Here is a 17,646-nt window from a genome sequence, read left to right on the forward strand (position 1 = left end):
TACTGAATGATGATGAATATGCATATCTGAATATTGTCAAACCACGTTTTCCTTGCCTGTACACGCTCCCAAAAATCCACAAAGATGCCGCTAGACCACCGGGAAGACCGATTGTTTCAGGTATGGGTGGCCCTATGGAAAGAGTATCTGAATTTGTAGATATCTTTTTACAACCATATGTATCCAATCTGGCTTCCTACATTAGGGACACTAAACATATTTTGAATGTCTTGGTGGACTTGAATTGGGATGTTACTATGACATTGGTGACATTAGACGTGGTATCATTGTATACTATCATTAAACATGACCAGGGATTACAGGCTCTTGAATACTTCCTTTATAAGAGACCAATTGAGATGCTGGAACATTCAGACATGTTGACTTCTATGTCACGTCTAATCTTGGAGCATAATGTCTTTCTGTTTAAGAATGAATGGTATAGGCAAAGATGCGGAGTAGCGATGGGCTCAAGATTTGCGCCGTCTCTGTCTTGCCTCTTTATGGGGAGGTTCGAGATGTCGCACATCTGGGGCCCTGGTGGTGCAAGATGGCAGGAGTATATTGTCTATTATGGAAGGTACATAGATGATTGTCTCATAATCTGGACTGGAAGTAATGATGAGTTGCTGAAATTCTTTGATTATATGAATAACAATCAATACAATATGTCCTTCACGATGTCATCTAGCCAGGAGAGTATAGTTTTTCTCGATACAGAACTGTTTGTGGCTGATGGTAAAATCAACAGTAGACTTCATAGAAAAAGCACCTCCTGTAATTCAACATTATATGCAACTAGTGCCCACCCTAAAGCTCAGATAAATGCAATACCCTATGGTGAGTTATATAGGGCACGTAGAAATAACAGTAGGGATGAGGACTTTCTCAGCTGTGTTAAAGATATGGAAGTGCGTTTCATGAACAGGGGCTACAACAGGGACATCTTTTGTAAAGCAAAACAGAGATCACTTAAGCTACGAAGAGAGGATACTTTGAAATCTAAAAGACAGCGAGATGACAACAAAATGCAGTGTGTGAGGATGGTTACTAACTACCACCCTTGGTCTCATAAAGTTTACAATGTACTTCAAAAACATTGGCATCTACTAACATCGGATTCCACAATAAATGCTCACATCTACAATAAACCCAGCATCTCATATAGGAAAGGTGCCACATTACGTAACCTGATGAGCCCGAGTTATCCAAAAATAAAATCTGACCACACGTGGTTACATAAACTCAACGTAGGCTCTTTTAAATGTGGGCGTTGTAGTATGTGCAAGTTTGCAGAACATGGAATACTGGATTTTCAATATAATTGTTCAGCTAAATATCAAATCCATCAACAGATTGATTGTTCAACAAAATATGTTGTTTATGCCATACGATGCAAATGCCTCAAAATCTACGTAGGTAGTACTATCAGAGGCCTAAAAGAGAGAATGGCGGAACATTTCAGAGCCTTAAAAAATCTGGATCTGAGATATCCTCTGGTAAATCATGCTAGGAATTGCCCAAGCCAGAGTGATAAATTATCCTTTTCCTTCCACGGGATAGAGAATGTTATATGTGATAACCGTGGGGGCAATAGGGAGCTTAAGGTACGCCAATGTGAAGCAAGATGGATATTGTATCTGCATGCTGTGGAACAGGGTCTTAATGTTGACTCTGAACTACAATACTTTTTGGGGAACTAAACCGTTTTGACATCTCTGTATAAAAAATGAGTCTATAATAATCTGGTACCTATATGATAAGATATCATTTATGATTCTTGGCCATATACAACACCGTAATTCTTAATTATGGTATTTGACGTATAGATCTGTTGGCCATCTGTAAGATCTAAAAAACTAAATGTATGTTATGTAATAACATTGACAGTATTACAGGATGCTATTAGTTGTCATATGATTATCTTGTACATTAATTGAAAAATACTAATTATCATTACTGATATGTAAAAATATGAGAAAATGTGGATCACTATTTGGGAACTGTTCAATTGTAATATATTATGTTATGGTAGAAACGATTTACTTAACACTCTCGTTGGGAGGTTGTGGTGCTTCTCTTTAGTTTTCTTATCTGTCATGGATTAAGCTGCTTCTTTGATAGTATTTCCTTCCCCATTCTTTTCTGCTTCTTTTTCCTTTGTGGTACATAATTGTTGTCAATTGGATACTTTGAGTAATACATGTGAATGGGACGACCACTTTTGCTCAATGACCGAATTTTAGCTTAAATATTCATGATTATGCAGATTTAGCCAGTATATGTGGTGGTTAATTCTGGATTGATATTTTTCTTAGCGTTTCAGCTTTATCACGATAGGCTTATATTGCTTTAAGATGGGCCCGTACTGAGGTAACCAGAACATAATAAGTAAGTGTTTTTCGTCTTAATTTTAAAAGTAATTTGTGGCACTAGTTGGTTATTTAATTGTTTGATCTCTATGCCGCTTTTTAAAGAAACTTAGGAAATTGGTTCAATGATATAAGAATTAATATTTTGGTAAATACGCATACCGTTTAAACATGGCGCTTAGTCTTGTGGTATTCGCTTTTGGCAGATAGCGGAAAGTCCACTTTCTGTTTCCACTTTATTGAATAAGTAACTTTGGAAACATGGCGCTGGTGCAACACGCCAAAGATTTTGTCGGCAGGACACACTGCAAACTTTGGTCCCTTTACGGGGGGTGAGTACATAGGAAATAGGGTCTAATTTTGTATTTTAAGGTTTGTTATTGAGCTAGATGTGATTTCGGACTGTATATGTGTAAAGATAAATATGGCGTTATAATGACTTCGTAATATTTTGCTAAGAAATAATTAGGAGTACTCCTAGTGAGCTTGGTGGTTGGCATACTTTTTAACGCTTCTTGTAGTTGATAGAATATTGTATTTTTATACTAGATGACAATTGACGGGAAGGTTTCTGGATATATATTGGATTCGGACATAATTGACTAACAGAACTTATTGAGTGAAGCAAGATTTTCTTTAAACATTAGGTGAGTGGATGTGTTTACCCTTTGAGATGTGATATAAACGAGTGATACTTTTGTGCAATATAATATCAGGATTACGATTGATGGTGTTCTCTGGTGCTTTATCCATTAATCCAGATTTTATGAATACGAGTAGTGTGTATACTACATTATCCGTTTAAGGTCAGTAGTGTTCTATTGAACATGTTTTAGCATGCAAGTTTTCTTGGTAATTCTCTGACTCTAATCTCTGATTCACGTCCTTATTTATTCACGTTTGATTATATTTTCTTTTGGGTTTGGATAATTCTGTTAAACTTTATGCTTTCGAGGGAAAGAATTTGCATGCACACACACGTATATATTCTTTTCCTGGTGGTTGGTACTATACATGACACAGGGTAGTTTTATGTTTCTTGGTTTCCGTTTCCCACTTTTTGTCATTTCGTTGTTGGTGAAATTAAGATTTATTAAGCTAAGGGAAGCTATGATCAATGAATCATATGTTTAATTTACAGCCCTGAGGAAGTCATTTGGCTATTTACCATTGACGAAACACGTGTTGGCTGCTGGGTTGTACGAACTAAAATCAACAGTACAAATGACTGCACAATATTAAAAAAGAATTGGATGTACTATGTGACGGAACTGTGAACTAACAAGTCTTGGTGAAGATTTACGGAACTTGAAAATAAAGACTTTGTTTATTACTCTTTTGAACTTCACTACAATTTTAACTTGAAATCTGACTTATTCTGTATTATAAGGACATATAATTTGATATTGCTCAGGGAACAATTGATTATGAATAAACGGCCTTTTGTGCCATTACTGAGTTTAGGCACTCAATAAGTCATCATATATACACTCTGTCACTCATATATTCACTGACTCATTCTTGCATTCACCCTCTATAAGAACCACAATAACATGCATTCAGTCTCAACAACATATGCAATATCAAAGGATACAAGTAAAAAAAAAAAAAGACAAGATGCTGCCATCTAACCACAGTGGGCATATGCTTGCAATAACAAAACGAAACATAGCACTGGGTGTTCATCTTCCAGTGGTATTGTAACAACTATCTATAAATCTAGGTATGTATTTACTAAAAAAACAAAGGCTAAAATAGAGTTATATTTAGGGTTTTTTTTATAATAAAAAGCAAACTGATAAAAAAAACATTGATATTCACGTTATTCGTAACTGACACAAGTATAACTTGAACTGCCATAAATTTCAGACATCATCATCAATCATGTAATATGTGCAGTAAAAAGCGGTGCACCATAGCTGTGCAAGTTATACTTATGTCAGTTATGTATAACTGGTGAATTACAATGTTATGTATGGATCTTATAGAGAGCTGCTATTGTTTATTACAGTTTCCAAACCTCATAAATCACTGCTAGGATGCAAAAATAGTTGATAACAAAACTTGTTACCCACTGTTGCTATGTCATATAGGCATTCCAGGCAAGGCGAACAGGGGTCGCTGGCAGGGAATTAAAAATGGTAGTCGTCGTTTACAGGATCACACTTCCTATTGTGCAATAAATTCAGGTGGGAATTTAGAAATTCAAATAGTAACAAACAAGCAATGTGATGCTAGTTGAATTCAGACACCCTGCTATCAATGGTGGCAAAGAAGGACAATGGATTTGAAGGCTGTTAGATTTGGGGGTCTCTAGTTGGCATAGGTAGGTACCTGTGACAAATAGGGACCCTTGCGTCTAGTCAGGGTATGGGGGTACACTCCTAAAATAACCCCGCTCACCCCCTTGGTAGCTTGGCACAAGCAGACAGGCTTATCTCAGAGGCAGTGTGTGAAGCATTTGTGAACACACTGCCTCTACAGATGGATGCCACACCAGATTTATATAAAAAATAGGTATTCTTTATATAGACTTATCACAAGACCACAAACGACACAAATCCACAATACTGTTACTTTAAAATAGTAGAATTTAGCCTAGTTCGCTTAAGATGGTAAATGCGACACTCAGAGTTCAATGTACCTTAAGATACGACGGTGATGCTTTGAAGATCCAGTGCAAATAAACAAAGATGGCGCTTTCTTCTTCCCAGTGATGCGGCGGCGGCGCCTGATGCGACGTCGATCCTCTTCTCCGGCGATGCAAGATGTTTCCTCACGATGCGAGCCGTGACAGGCCTTGCGACACGCTTCCCAGTGATGCGGCGGCGTCTGATGCGACGTCGATCCCCTCCCCTGGCGATGCGGGTTGCTTCCACAACGATGCGAGCCGTGACAGGCCTTGCGACACTCTTCCCGGTGATGCGGCGGCGTCTGATGCGACGTCGATCCTCTGCTCCGGTGAAGACCCGCGACAGGCCCTGTGACACGCTTCCCGGAGATGCGGCAGCACCTGATGCGACATCGATCCTCTTCTCCGGTGATGAGCCGCGACAGGCTCTGCGACACGCTTCCCAGAGATGCGGCAGCGTCTGATGCGACGTCGAACCTCTTCTCCGGCGATGCGAGGCGCTTCGGTGGACCTGCGATGACTTAACGATTCTTCTGCGACACGCTTCCCGGTGATGCGGCGGCGTATGATGCGACGTCGATCCTCTTCTCCGGCGATGCAAGGCGCTTCGTGTTGTGAAGCGGCAGTTCGGCGACACGCTTCTTGTTCTTGAGGAGGCAAGCTCTTTTCCAAGCCCTTGGAGATCCTTCACAAGTTGAACAAAAGTGCACACAAAGTCCTTTCTCCTTTCTTTGACAGTCAGGCAACCACTGCAGGCCAATCCCCCAAGCAGCACTTCAGCTTAGGGATAGTCTCTCCTCAGTTTCTTCTGGTTCCACTCCTCAGCAAAGGTTTCGTCTTGTTTCCCAAAGTGATCTAAAGTTCTTGGGTTTGGGTCCCAATATTTATACCCAGTTATTCTTTGTTCTCTGAAGGCAGAGAGGCCTTTGCCTAGTCCAAACCAGTTCTGGTCAGTCCTGGCACACTTTGTTGACAATACTCCTTCTTTCCTTTCAGAGTGCAGGGCAGAGACATCAGACGCACCACAGGAGGTGGAGCCAGCATTGTGGAGGGAAGGCGCAGCCCTATTCAGGTCCCAGGTGCAACTCCTCCCACCCATCTAGATGCAGATCTCTCTATTCAGCCCTGTGCTGACTCACTCTGTCTCCAGGAATTTCCCCAGCCCCTGTCACTTAAACTCCAGGCAAGTAATACACAGCCTAGCAGAGGCAGGTTTGGATGGTTAGACGAGAAAATACCTACTTTCTAAAAGTGGTATTTTCAAACACAGGATGTTAAAACCAACTTCACTAAAATATGTTTTTTATCATTCTGAGGTCAGGCATACTAAATTCGAATTTCTACCATGTTCCCTGAGTCAGTTAGGATTATAAGATATAATAATCAAACTGCCAATTTTGGCCTATGGAGAACATGTAGCCTTGCAATAGTGAAAAACAAAAATGGCTGTAATTCACTATTAGAACATGCCACACACACCAGAGCATGTCCTACCTTATACTTACAATGCACCCTTCCCTTGGGCCTACCATAGGGGTGTCTGATATGAAGAAAAGGGAAGGGTTGTGGACTGACAAGTGGATGCACTTGCCCAGTCAGCATGACAGTACCAGACTGCACACAGGCTCTGCAATGGCAGGCCTTAGACACACTTTTACAGGCTGCTTCTGTGGGTGGCACAACCAGTGCTGCAATCTCACCAGCTGCATTTGGATTTACAAGCCCTGGGCACTCCTGGTGCACTGTACTAGGGTCTGACAAGTAAACCAAATCAGCCAATCATGGAATCACTAATTCATACATCAATTTACCATAGGGAGCACTTGCACTGTGGTACTGGACAGCAGTGGCACAGTGCCCAAAGCATCTAACACCAGCAAAAACACATGAGGCAACAGAAAAAAATGGAAGGGAGACCCATGCCAAGGTGCCAGGTCTAACAAAGGCTATTATTCATAACATTAATACATAGGATATCAAAGCACTCACAAGTATAATATAATGTATAAACATTAGTCCAATGAGTCACGGTCAGGAAAAGTTCAATCCAGGTTCTTGTTTATTGTTAGAAATCTTCCTGTGACCGCAGTTACAGGCCGCCATGCTTGCCAGTGGCTACGTGCCTGGATTAGGAGTTTATCAAGTCTCCTAAAAGTTTTTGGACACATTTCCCTTCTTCTTCTCATCTTGTCAAATCTTGCTCACCGAACTTATAAGGTGAAACTGTCCATTAATCTATAGAATCAGGACTACACATTTATCCCCGAAGAACAATTTGTGGAATGCGGAAGACTATAAGTAAGAACACAGGACGAAAAGAGATCTACTACTTCGTGCACTCAGTTTAAGAACATTAACCTTGTCTCTGAGACTAGATGAATGAGCTCAGAGTCTCTCTAAAAACATAGTGAAGGAATGGATAATTTTGTTTGACCAATCAGATACTGTCTTATGTGGATATTAATTTTCTCAACAGACAAATATCTTTTTCTTGAGATGAAATTGGAGATACGGATTGTCTTGGCACATGACCACTATGCTGAATCGCCCTGACATCTACTATGATAAGAGCCTTGAAGAAGTCACGCGAGTGGTGAAAGACGTGTTGACTGTACCTTCTGATAATACTTTGTAACATGAAGATTTTTCACAATAAACAAGAACCTGGATTTAACTTTTTAATGACCATGACTCATTGGATTAAAGTTTATACATTATATTATACTAATTAATGCTGTTCTATCCTTTGTATTCAGGGTTCTCTGATAGCCTGTCACTGCAGCTGTGCTTGGCTGCTTTGAATGAAAGCAGAAAGCACAGTTGCAGCAGAGGGAAGGAAAGCAGGGAAGGTGGTGGGGGTTGGTCAAGGATGGCAGGTAAGTTTTATTTTTTTACCTTTTGGACAAGGATACATATCAGAGGACATGTTAAATATGGCTCACCCATTACTCCTCTTCCCCTGCGTATCAGTTGAAAGCAGGGACAGATGTTTTCGAGGGTATTAGATCCGGCTTCATTGGCGTATTTTTCCCACTTCTTTTTGCGTCTGGCCTCCTGTTTTTGACTGTGTGCAGCATTTCGTTTTTGCTGGTTTTGGGACTCTGGGCACTTTACTACTGCTGACCAGTGCTAAAGTGCAATTACTCCATGTGTAAATTGTATTTGTGATTGGTTTATCCACGACTGACATATTGGATTTACTAATAAGTACCTAGTAAAGTTCACCAGGTGTGCCCAGGGCCTGTAAATCAAGCCCTGCAAACATATCTCAGAACTGCAACTGCAGAGTCTTTGTGTGCAATGTGAAAATAACATGTCGACCTGGCAAGTGCACCCACATGCCAGGACCACACCTTCCCTTCTACTACTTGTAAGTCACTCCTAAGGTAGACCCAAGGCATCGCCATGGGTAGTGTGCAATGTATTTAAAAGGTAGGACATGTATTGTTGTGTTTTACACTTCCTGGTAGTGAAGTACTGCTAATTGTATATTTCACTATCGCAAGGACTATCTCTCCAATAGGGTAACATGGGGATTGCCTAGAAATATCTTTTGAGTGTAATTTCCCATTGGGAGTAGAAAGAGATTTGGTGTTTGGGGTCCCTGAACTCATAATTTAAAATACATCTTTTGCTGAAGTTGGTTTTTAAAATGCGTGGTTGAAACTGCCACTTTTATAAAGTTGTGAAAAATACGCATCTTGGATGCACTCAAATTTTCTAATTCAAACAAATTAAACGTTTATACACACTTAAATGAAATTTCAACGTAAGTAATGTGTGCACCAGGTTAGGGGCTCTGCAGGCCACCTTATTCACAATGAAAAGATATAACCCGGAAATGTATCCGGGAATACCAAAATGCACTACAATCAAGTCACTAGAAAGTGTACACAATATTATTAAAAACAGTAATAAATGATGTCCTTTACTCTTCAATCAATAACAGTCCTCCAACCAGTTTCCAATGAATCAAAAGCTGAAAATCAGATCTTCAGACCATGAGGTCGGTAATAATCTGCTTTATTCTTGATAGTCGCAGATGAAATCAAGTTCAAAAGAATGGCAAAATGTATAGCTTGTATTCAGCATATAACAACAAAACCTTCACATATCCCAATGCATTTCGGGCTTTTTACATAAGCCCTTCATCGGGGGAATCTGCAATATATCAATAAGCTGATTTTCATAAACAATATACAACAACATGAAGTTTAACATCAATCGTAGAATTTATCGGTTCACAAGAGAGCAGGAGAAGCTCCTCACATATTCATCACCTTGTGCAATGTGTCAACCACACTGAAAGCAGCGTGAATCCTAAAAGGAACTAAAAGTGAAAAGTGCACAAGACAACAACCAAATTGTGACATTAGTCAAAATGCCCTAAGTGAAAAAAAAGAAATGAATTGGGAACAATACTAATCGTACCTCCAAGCGATGGAGTGATGACACTCACAGCGGAAATACAGGCCAGCGGGATGCCACTGCAGTCTGTAAAGTAACCAAACCGTAACTGAAGCGAGTGTTTAAAAAATGAAGAGAAATGAAAACACTGTGGAAGAACTACGGTGCTTACCTCTAGAAATATCAATAACACCGCGCCGTCTCAATAAGCAAGAATTTGACAGCACCTAAGAAAAGAGATATGTTGTAACACGACATCTATGTAGATTTAAAGTGAACGGCAAAAACAACAAGACGCCTAGAACATGCTACGGCGCTTACCTGAAGATTGCAATTTGCATAACAATGAATCCAAAGTACCAAAATTATGGTTCGCAGTACCTACAAAACGGAACTAGTATAAATAAAATATCAAGAATAACCGAAAAAATGGTGAAAAAGCACCTTCTTAATGCAAAAGCTTACCGGTGGTAAGATGAGCGAGAACACAGACTGCTACCAAGAAGACGCCAGCTCCAGGAAGTGAGCCCGCGCGTCTGCTGCGTATACATACGTAGCGACGAAAAACATAAAAATAGAAATGGGACCCTGCGAGTAATAAAAACTAGAAACTCACAGTAAAAAATAACAAATAACCAAATAAACGCCAAAACTAAAACTTCACGGTAAAAGTGACCAGGCAAGTCATGGAAAAAAGGTTAATCGTGACAAATAAAATGAAAATAGAGAATTGTGATGAAATACACGATTAAGTGATTAAAAAATAGAGAGTGAGATAGTGAAGAATCAAAAAAGAAATTACATTATTGTCCAATATATAACCCCCAAGGTATTACACATGCAATAGATGACAACAATGAGAAGATTAACCCTAAACTAATACATATAATGTAAACCTATCTAAATAGAGCAACCGATACAGAGAAAAAAACTGTCAAAAGTACAATAAAGATACCAACAAGTTCAGCATTATAAAAAGCAAGACAATTCAAATTTGTCATTCAACCCTTTAGGGGACAGTGTTTGCATGAACCAAATCCAATGAGAATCACGTTGGGAAAGGACTTTAGACATGTCTCTGTCTGGACGTGACTCAACCATCTCCAGCACACCAAATCTGAGCTGCGCAATAGTATGTTTTTCAGCTAGCCAATGTTGCGCTAGCGGAGAGCTGACCGTTTTTGTTCTTCTTCTTCTCTTGTGCTCAGTGATTCGAGTACGGAGAACCCTCTCCGTCTTTCCCACGTAATACAAATCACACGGACATTTAATCATGTAAATTAGCATTGATCTAACAAAGCATTGTTGCGATCAGTAGGTTTATTAAAGACAATGGTCTCAATGGTGTTACCTGAAAGTTTAAGCAAAACATCTAAATAAGCTATACATTGAGAATCAATCTGATGGGTATATTGAATCCTCGAGTTGATACCATTCAACCTAAGAATCTGAAGTTCCAAATCACTGCGTGACCCATGCCAGATGATTAGTATATCATCAATAAAACGTTGATATGTTATCAACTTGGATGTCCATGCGGGATCAGACAGAATATGCTCTGTTTCAAATTTAAGCATGAAGATATTTGCATAGCTGGGGGCTCCCGAAAAGCCCATAGATGTACCATTGGCCTGAAGAAAAAAATGATCTTTCAAGTGAAAGTAACTGTGAAACAAACAAAAATTGAGAAATTCCAGGAGAAACACCTTATTGGCCCTTAAGTTATCGTGTCTCAATAATGCCCATTCAATGGCATCGATGCCTTCGAGATGGGGAATAGATGTGTACAACGACAGAACATCAATTGTACATAGCCAAGTTTCTGCCACTTCAGGAATGTCAATGTCTCGAAGAATGTTCAACATGTGAGTGGTATCCTGTAAGTATGATGGACTAGATTGGACAATAGGCTGGAGAAAAACATCAAGATAATGGCCCAATGGATCATGTATGGATCCACACCCGGAAACTATGGGTCTCACCGGGGGATCCAAAACATTTTTATGTATCTTGGGGAGCATATAAAGCCCCGGCCTACAGGGAAAGCGAGTGAATAGGTAATCTCTAGTTTAGATGCTGATCCATTTCATCTCAACAACATACGTGAGAATGGACTCGAGCAAGGTGGAAAAAGCAACAGTAGGATCCTCAGATAATGGTAAGTAGGTGGTAGAGTCGTACAACATCAAACCAATCTTTCCCTCATATTGTGTGCGGTCCATTTCAACTAATGCTCCTCCCTTGTCTGCTTTAGTAAAGTGCAAGGTATCATTCAGCTGTAGAGATTTCAATGCAAGTCTCTCATTTTTTGAAAGATTTGAGGTTACTGAAATTTCAGATGGAAATCTAGCTAAATCTTGTTTCACCAAAGTCTCAAACAGATTGATGGTTTTATGAGAAATGGGAGAAACAAAAGTGCCGTGTGGCTTAAACTCGAGGTATTCATCATCTTGTGAAGAATCTGGTGTCGTAACAATGGTTGAGAAAAAAAATCGCAACGGTAATTTTCTTGTAAATTTATAGAGAGCAACCTGAGAATCAAGACTTTTACCTTGATAGGTTGGTACAAATGAACACACCTTGTTCAAAACAGATGTTTGGTTATCAGTTAGTTGTTTAGAAGAAATGTTCACTACTAGTGTCTCTTTGTGCGGCGTGTTGCCCCTGTTTTTGCTGAATCAGTGACCTCTACGGGTTTGGCTTGTTGTGCTGTTGCCTGCGTTGGAGGTTGGTTTGCGGCAGGACTTGTCTCTAAAAAAGAAACCTTGGCAGTACTAGGACCAGCAGTGGCAATGTCACCACCAGGTAATTGAATTATGGAAGACACAGGTGGTCAGGATAATTGTGTGTCACTGGCTGATGCTAAACTCTCTTCAGATGAAGTGGTGTCCGGTTTCTGCCAACTCCGTTTTTGAGCATATACCTCAGCCCAAGAATTAACCTCATCTAATTTATAGTCAATTGTGTCGCGACAGAATTTTCTGATCTTACTCTCATGAATCTCTTTAGCATAACACATCAATCTTCGTGTTGATTTCATGTAAAGTGATAGTCCAAACATCAGATTCCATGCGTGACACTAAACTCGCCTGAAGATCTTTGATTTCAGATTCCAAACCTACTAAAACCTGGGACAGCTCTTCAACAATTAATAAAATCAAACCTAAAGAACACTTATTTAAAATCGCATACCATTTCTCCATCAATTTTTTATTCATTTTGAACAACATTGTCTTGATAGCTAAACGTAACCCCCTAGGAATACGACTGGCTTTATGATATTGGATCAGAGTCGTAGCGTGCAGACGTTGATTAATTTCTCTGCGCATCAGGTACTCCAATTGATGGATTTGATGCTGAACTGGACCTGATGTAGTATCGAAAGTACTGACCTCTCTAATGAGCCCATAAATGTCAGTTGCTTCAGAAGCTGTGTAAACTTTATTTTGTGCTCTATTCTCAGTGAGATGTAATATGTCGTCAAACGACATGATAACGGTACAACAATTATCACTGTGGTGCAAAATTAGCTCCAGTGCAGAAAATTGTACAAACAGTGAAAAATACGCAGCTTGGATGCACTCAAATTTTAAAATTCAAACAAATTAAATGTTTGTACACACTTAAATGAAATTTCAATGAAAGTAATGTGTGCACCAGGTTAGGGGCTCTGCAGGCCACCTTATTCACAATGAATAATAATACACAGCTTCTGAAGCAACTGACATTTATGGGCTCATTAGAGAGGTCAGGACTTTCGATACTACATCAGTGACACTCAATTATCCCGACCACCTGTGTCTTCCATAATTCAATTACCTGGTGGTGATATTGCCACTGCTGGTCCTAGTACTGCCAAGGTTTATTTTTTAGAGACAAGTCCTGCCGCAAACTAACCTCCAATGCAGGCAACAGCACAGCAAGCCAAACCCGTAGAGGTCACCGATTCAGCAAAAACAGGGACAACGCGCCGCAAAAAGTAACACTAGTAGTGAACATTTCTTCTAAACAACTAACTGATAACCAAACATCTTGTTTTGAACAAGGGGTGTTCATTTGTACCAACCTATCAAGGTAAAAGTCTTGATTCTCAGGTTGCTCTCTATAAATTTACAAGAAAATTACTGTTGCGATATTTTTTCTCAACCATTGTTACGACACCAGATTCTTCACAAGATGATGAATACCTCGAGTTTAAACCACACAGCACTTTTGTTTCTCCCATTTCTCATAAAACCATCGATCTGTTTGAGACTTTGGTGAAACAAGATTTAGCAAGATTTCCATCTGAAATTGCAGTAACCTCAAATCTTTAAAAAAACTTAGAGACTTGCATTGAAATCTCTACAGCTGAATGATACCTTGCACTTTACTAAAGCAGACAAGGGAGGAGCATTAGTTGTAATGGACCGCATACACTGTGAGGGAAAGATTGGTTTGATGTTACCCTACCACCTACTTACCGTTTTCTGAGGATCCTACTGTTGCTTTTTCCACCTTGCTCAAGTCCATTCTCATGCATGCTGTTGAGATGAAATGGATCAGCATCAAAACTAGAGATTTCCTATTCACTCGCTTTCCCCGTAGACCGGGGCTTTATATGCTCCCCAAGATACACAAAAATTTTTTGGATGCCCTGTTGAGACCCATAGTTTCCGGGTGCGGATCCATACATGGCCCATTGGGCCATTATCTTGATGTTTTTCTCCAGCCTATCGTCCAATCTAGTCCGTCATACTTACAGGATACCACTCACCTGTTGAACATTCTTTGAGACATTGACATTCCTGAAGTGGCAGAATCTTGGCTATGTACAATTGACAAACACAATGTGGCAGGGTTGGATGGGGATAAAGGAAGATGGCGCTCAGACGTGTGCACTGTGAGTATTCACTTTGAAAGAGTAGGTGTGGTGCTGTCAGGTCAGGGGTACCAACCCAAGGAGACCCCTGCAATTAAGTGGGAAAAACCCGCTCAAGAGAACAAAAGACAAAGTCCTGCGCACACAATCAGGATAAAGCTTATTAGTAGCATCTGTCAGAGGAATGAGTAAGTAAATAAATTCGATTGATTTTGAACATAGAAGGTCGACATCAGCAGAATTTTTGAGAAAAGAAAAACTTTATGTGTGTCAATGTCTGACCAATACAAAGCACGCAAATATTCAGCCGACACGTGTTTCGTCACACTGTGTAAAGATGTGACTCTTCAGGGCTGGGAAGGACACAAAGAAATAACAGAAAATGAAGATGAGTAAAAAAAAAGGGCAAAAATTATAACACATTATATTGCAAAGACTGAAAGAACGTAGGTCCAAGGTGTGAGATGCTCTTGATGTGAAAAGGGTGAAACAATGTCTCAAGAACAGAGTTTAAAGCAAGATGCATCTGGACTGTAGAGCTGGACGAGGTACTATCAGTAGAAAAAGTGGCTATGGAGAATCCAAAATATATAAGAGCAGGCAAAGGACGGTGAAAGGTGCTCTTAATAAGGGCCCGGTGATGCTAAGTCACTGTAAAACTGAAAATCAACAATGTGCAATAAAGAAAGCTTCACTGGAATGCTCCTAAGCAGAAAAGAATCGCGTGTTTTTACGAATGTGTAGCATGCTGGATAACTGCTGCACTAGTAAAATAAAAATTGCGTGTGCCAAATGACTATGGAGAGTGCAAGAAAAATTATGTTGAAAAAACAGAAAAGGTAAAGATGGTGGGCTAAAAGACGACTGGTGATGGATAATGCATAAAATCCCAAAACGCATGTGAGAATGTGGCTGAAAATTGTAACATTAGGAATTCGTGATAGAGTTATGCTTGTAAAGCACATAAGTAACCTGAGCAGAATTGAAACGGAAGAGTCTAGTGATCCTTCAGATTACGAATGGAAACACACAATAATTACAAAAGTGCGTAGACAAATTGATCTCTATGCAGTGTGACAGGTAGGTAACAAACAATAATGATAATGGAAGAAAAATAAATCAAAGGCCATAATAAAACCGGAATAAACCATTCTGTAAATAGAGAGAAAACATAAGAAATGCAGTTTGGAAGACATAAGAGATACAGTGGCCGTATTTACTAGTAAAAGCAGCAATATGACAAAAGAAAAAATGGAGCAGAAATGACGGTTCACTAAATCACTAGAGGCAGCCTAAGAAATGTTAGGCGGCAAAGTACTAATCAAGATGAACAATAAAAAGCGGCAAGCGTAATGGGAAAAGGGCTAAGGTATGATCTATTAAGTGACAGTGTTTATTTTTGGTTACGGAGCCGTGAATGTGAGACGGAGGGAAATACAAAGCATGCACGTGGAACGGGGAACGTAGCCGATTCGAGCAGGATTGAAGACCTCCCCGTACCTGATGATATCGATGAGCGTGGACCTTGAAACGTAAATGAAACTGGCAAGGTGAGGGTGCGGTACGGAAAGACCGGTCACCCGAACTGGTAAGTTAGGCGCCGATGTGTACCAGCCACGTGGGTTATTGGCTGTACAATCTAAGGTAAAAAAGGGGTAGAATGAGCAATGTGCAGTTTAAAATACAAAAGTGTGGCTAGCGGGTTGGGGTCTTACCGGGTGTGCTTGAGGATCGCGGGATGTGGATCCACCGATTCCAGGATGTTTGGAATGCCGAGGTCCCGGAACCGGAAGCTTAAGTAACCGGGTTGTCAGAAATGACTCGAGAAAAACTAGAGCGCGCAGTGCATGCGGGCGAGGCTGAAATAGGAAGTGAGGGAGTGAATGACTAAATCGTCATGGTTACGTGTCTTAAGCAAAAAAAACCGGCTCGAGTGACGTGAGCTCGCAACTAATGGCAGATAGAAGGGATAAGCAAGGACATGTACAGAAGACCCTACGAGGAGAATTAAGTATTCACGTATTAAGCAGCAGTGTGCGACAGATATAATAGGGGTACAGTGTACACATCAATGGGGATTAATTGAGTAGAATCACATGCATATTCATTAATGTCAATGAACAACGAAGAGACAGAAAAAAGGGTGGAAACTCGAAAGTCAATAGTTGCACTGTTAAAGAAAACAGAAAAAACAGGTTCAGAGGTCAAAGCAGAGTTTGCCTCTCTGTAAGTAATCAGTGGCATAAAAACCAAGCATATAATGACAAATTAAGCAAATATATACGAGAGCATGTAAGCAAACAGGCATTCTCGGTTACCACCTCTGGCGTTACTTTTGGAAATGTCTATTCCAAAAAAGGAAAGTCTTTTTTGGGTGCCCTGTGTTTTGCATGATGCTATGTGAGAAGCCATCGGGTATTTGGCATCCACATTGTGCATAGCACGAACATGTTCACTGATACGTTCCTTCAGTGGCCTGATCGTGCTCCCCACGTATTGAAGGCTACATGTGCATTGTAGGATGTAGACCACAAAGGAGGAATTGCAGTTGATGTTGCAGGTTATTCTGTGTTTTTTGCCATTCCAGCCACTGAATTCTTTCGTGCCATTAGCGGCCCATTTGCAAACGCCGCAACAGCCACATTTGAAAAAACCAATGGTATGCGGTTTGAGCCAGGAAGAGGATGCAGACGTGGAGTGAGGAATCGTAGGACAGAGTCTGCTTCTAAGAGTTCTCCCTCTCCTGAATGTTATTTGTGGGTGATCACCGATGTTGTCCTTGAGGCTTGGGTCAGCCAGTAAGATGCCCCAGTGTCTGATGAAGCTTTTACGTATTGTACTGCTGATGGCATTGTACTCTGTGATTAGTCTGATGGTTTGTTTGTCTGTATTACCACAAGTCTTGGTCTGTAGGGTCGTTTCTCTTCTGATATTCTTGATTCTGGTTGTGGCTTTTCTAAGGGTCTGTGGTTTATAACCCCTTTGAACAAATCTTTGTTTCATGTCGTTCAGGCAATTGGAAAATTCGGTGTCTTCACTACAGTTCCTCCTGGCCCTGGTGAATTCTCCAAAAGGAATCGTCTCTATCTGGTGTAAAGGATGTGCACTTTCGGCATGAAGAATGGCATTGCAAGAGGTTTGCTTCCGATACAATCTACTGTGTAGGCAATTGTCTTTGACGTATAGTTCTACATCCAAGAACGAGATGTTGGTCTTGCTGGACTCGCATGTGAATTTCATGTCCATATTGTTGGAGTTGAGATAATCACAGAACTGGTTAAGGTTTTCTTGCGTGCCAGACCAAAGAAGTAAACAATCATCGATGTATCTACCCCAGTATATGATGTAGTCAATCCACTGGGCTGCTTTCTTGT

Source organism: Triturus cristatus, chromosome 4_1, assembly GCF_964204655.1.
Source record: "Triturus cristatus chromosome 4_1, aTriCri1.1, whole genome shotgun sequence".
NCBI lineage: Eukaryota > Metazoa > Chordata > Amphibia > Caudata > Salamandridae > Triturus > Triturus cristatus.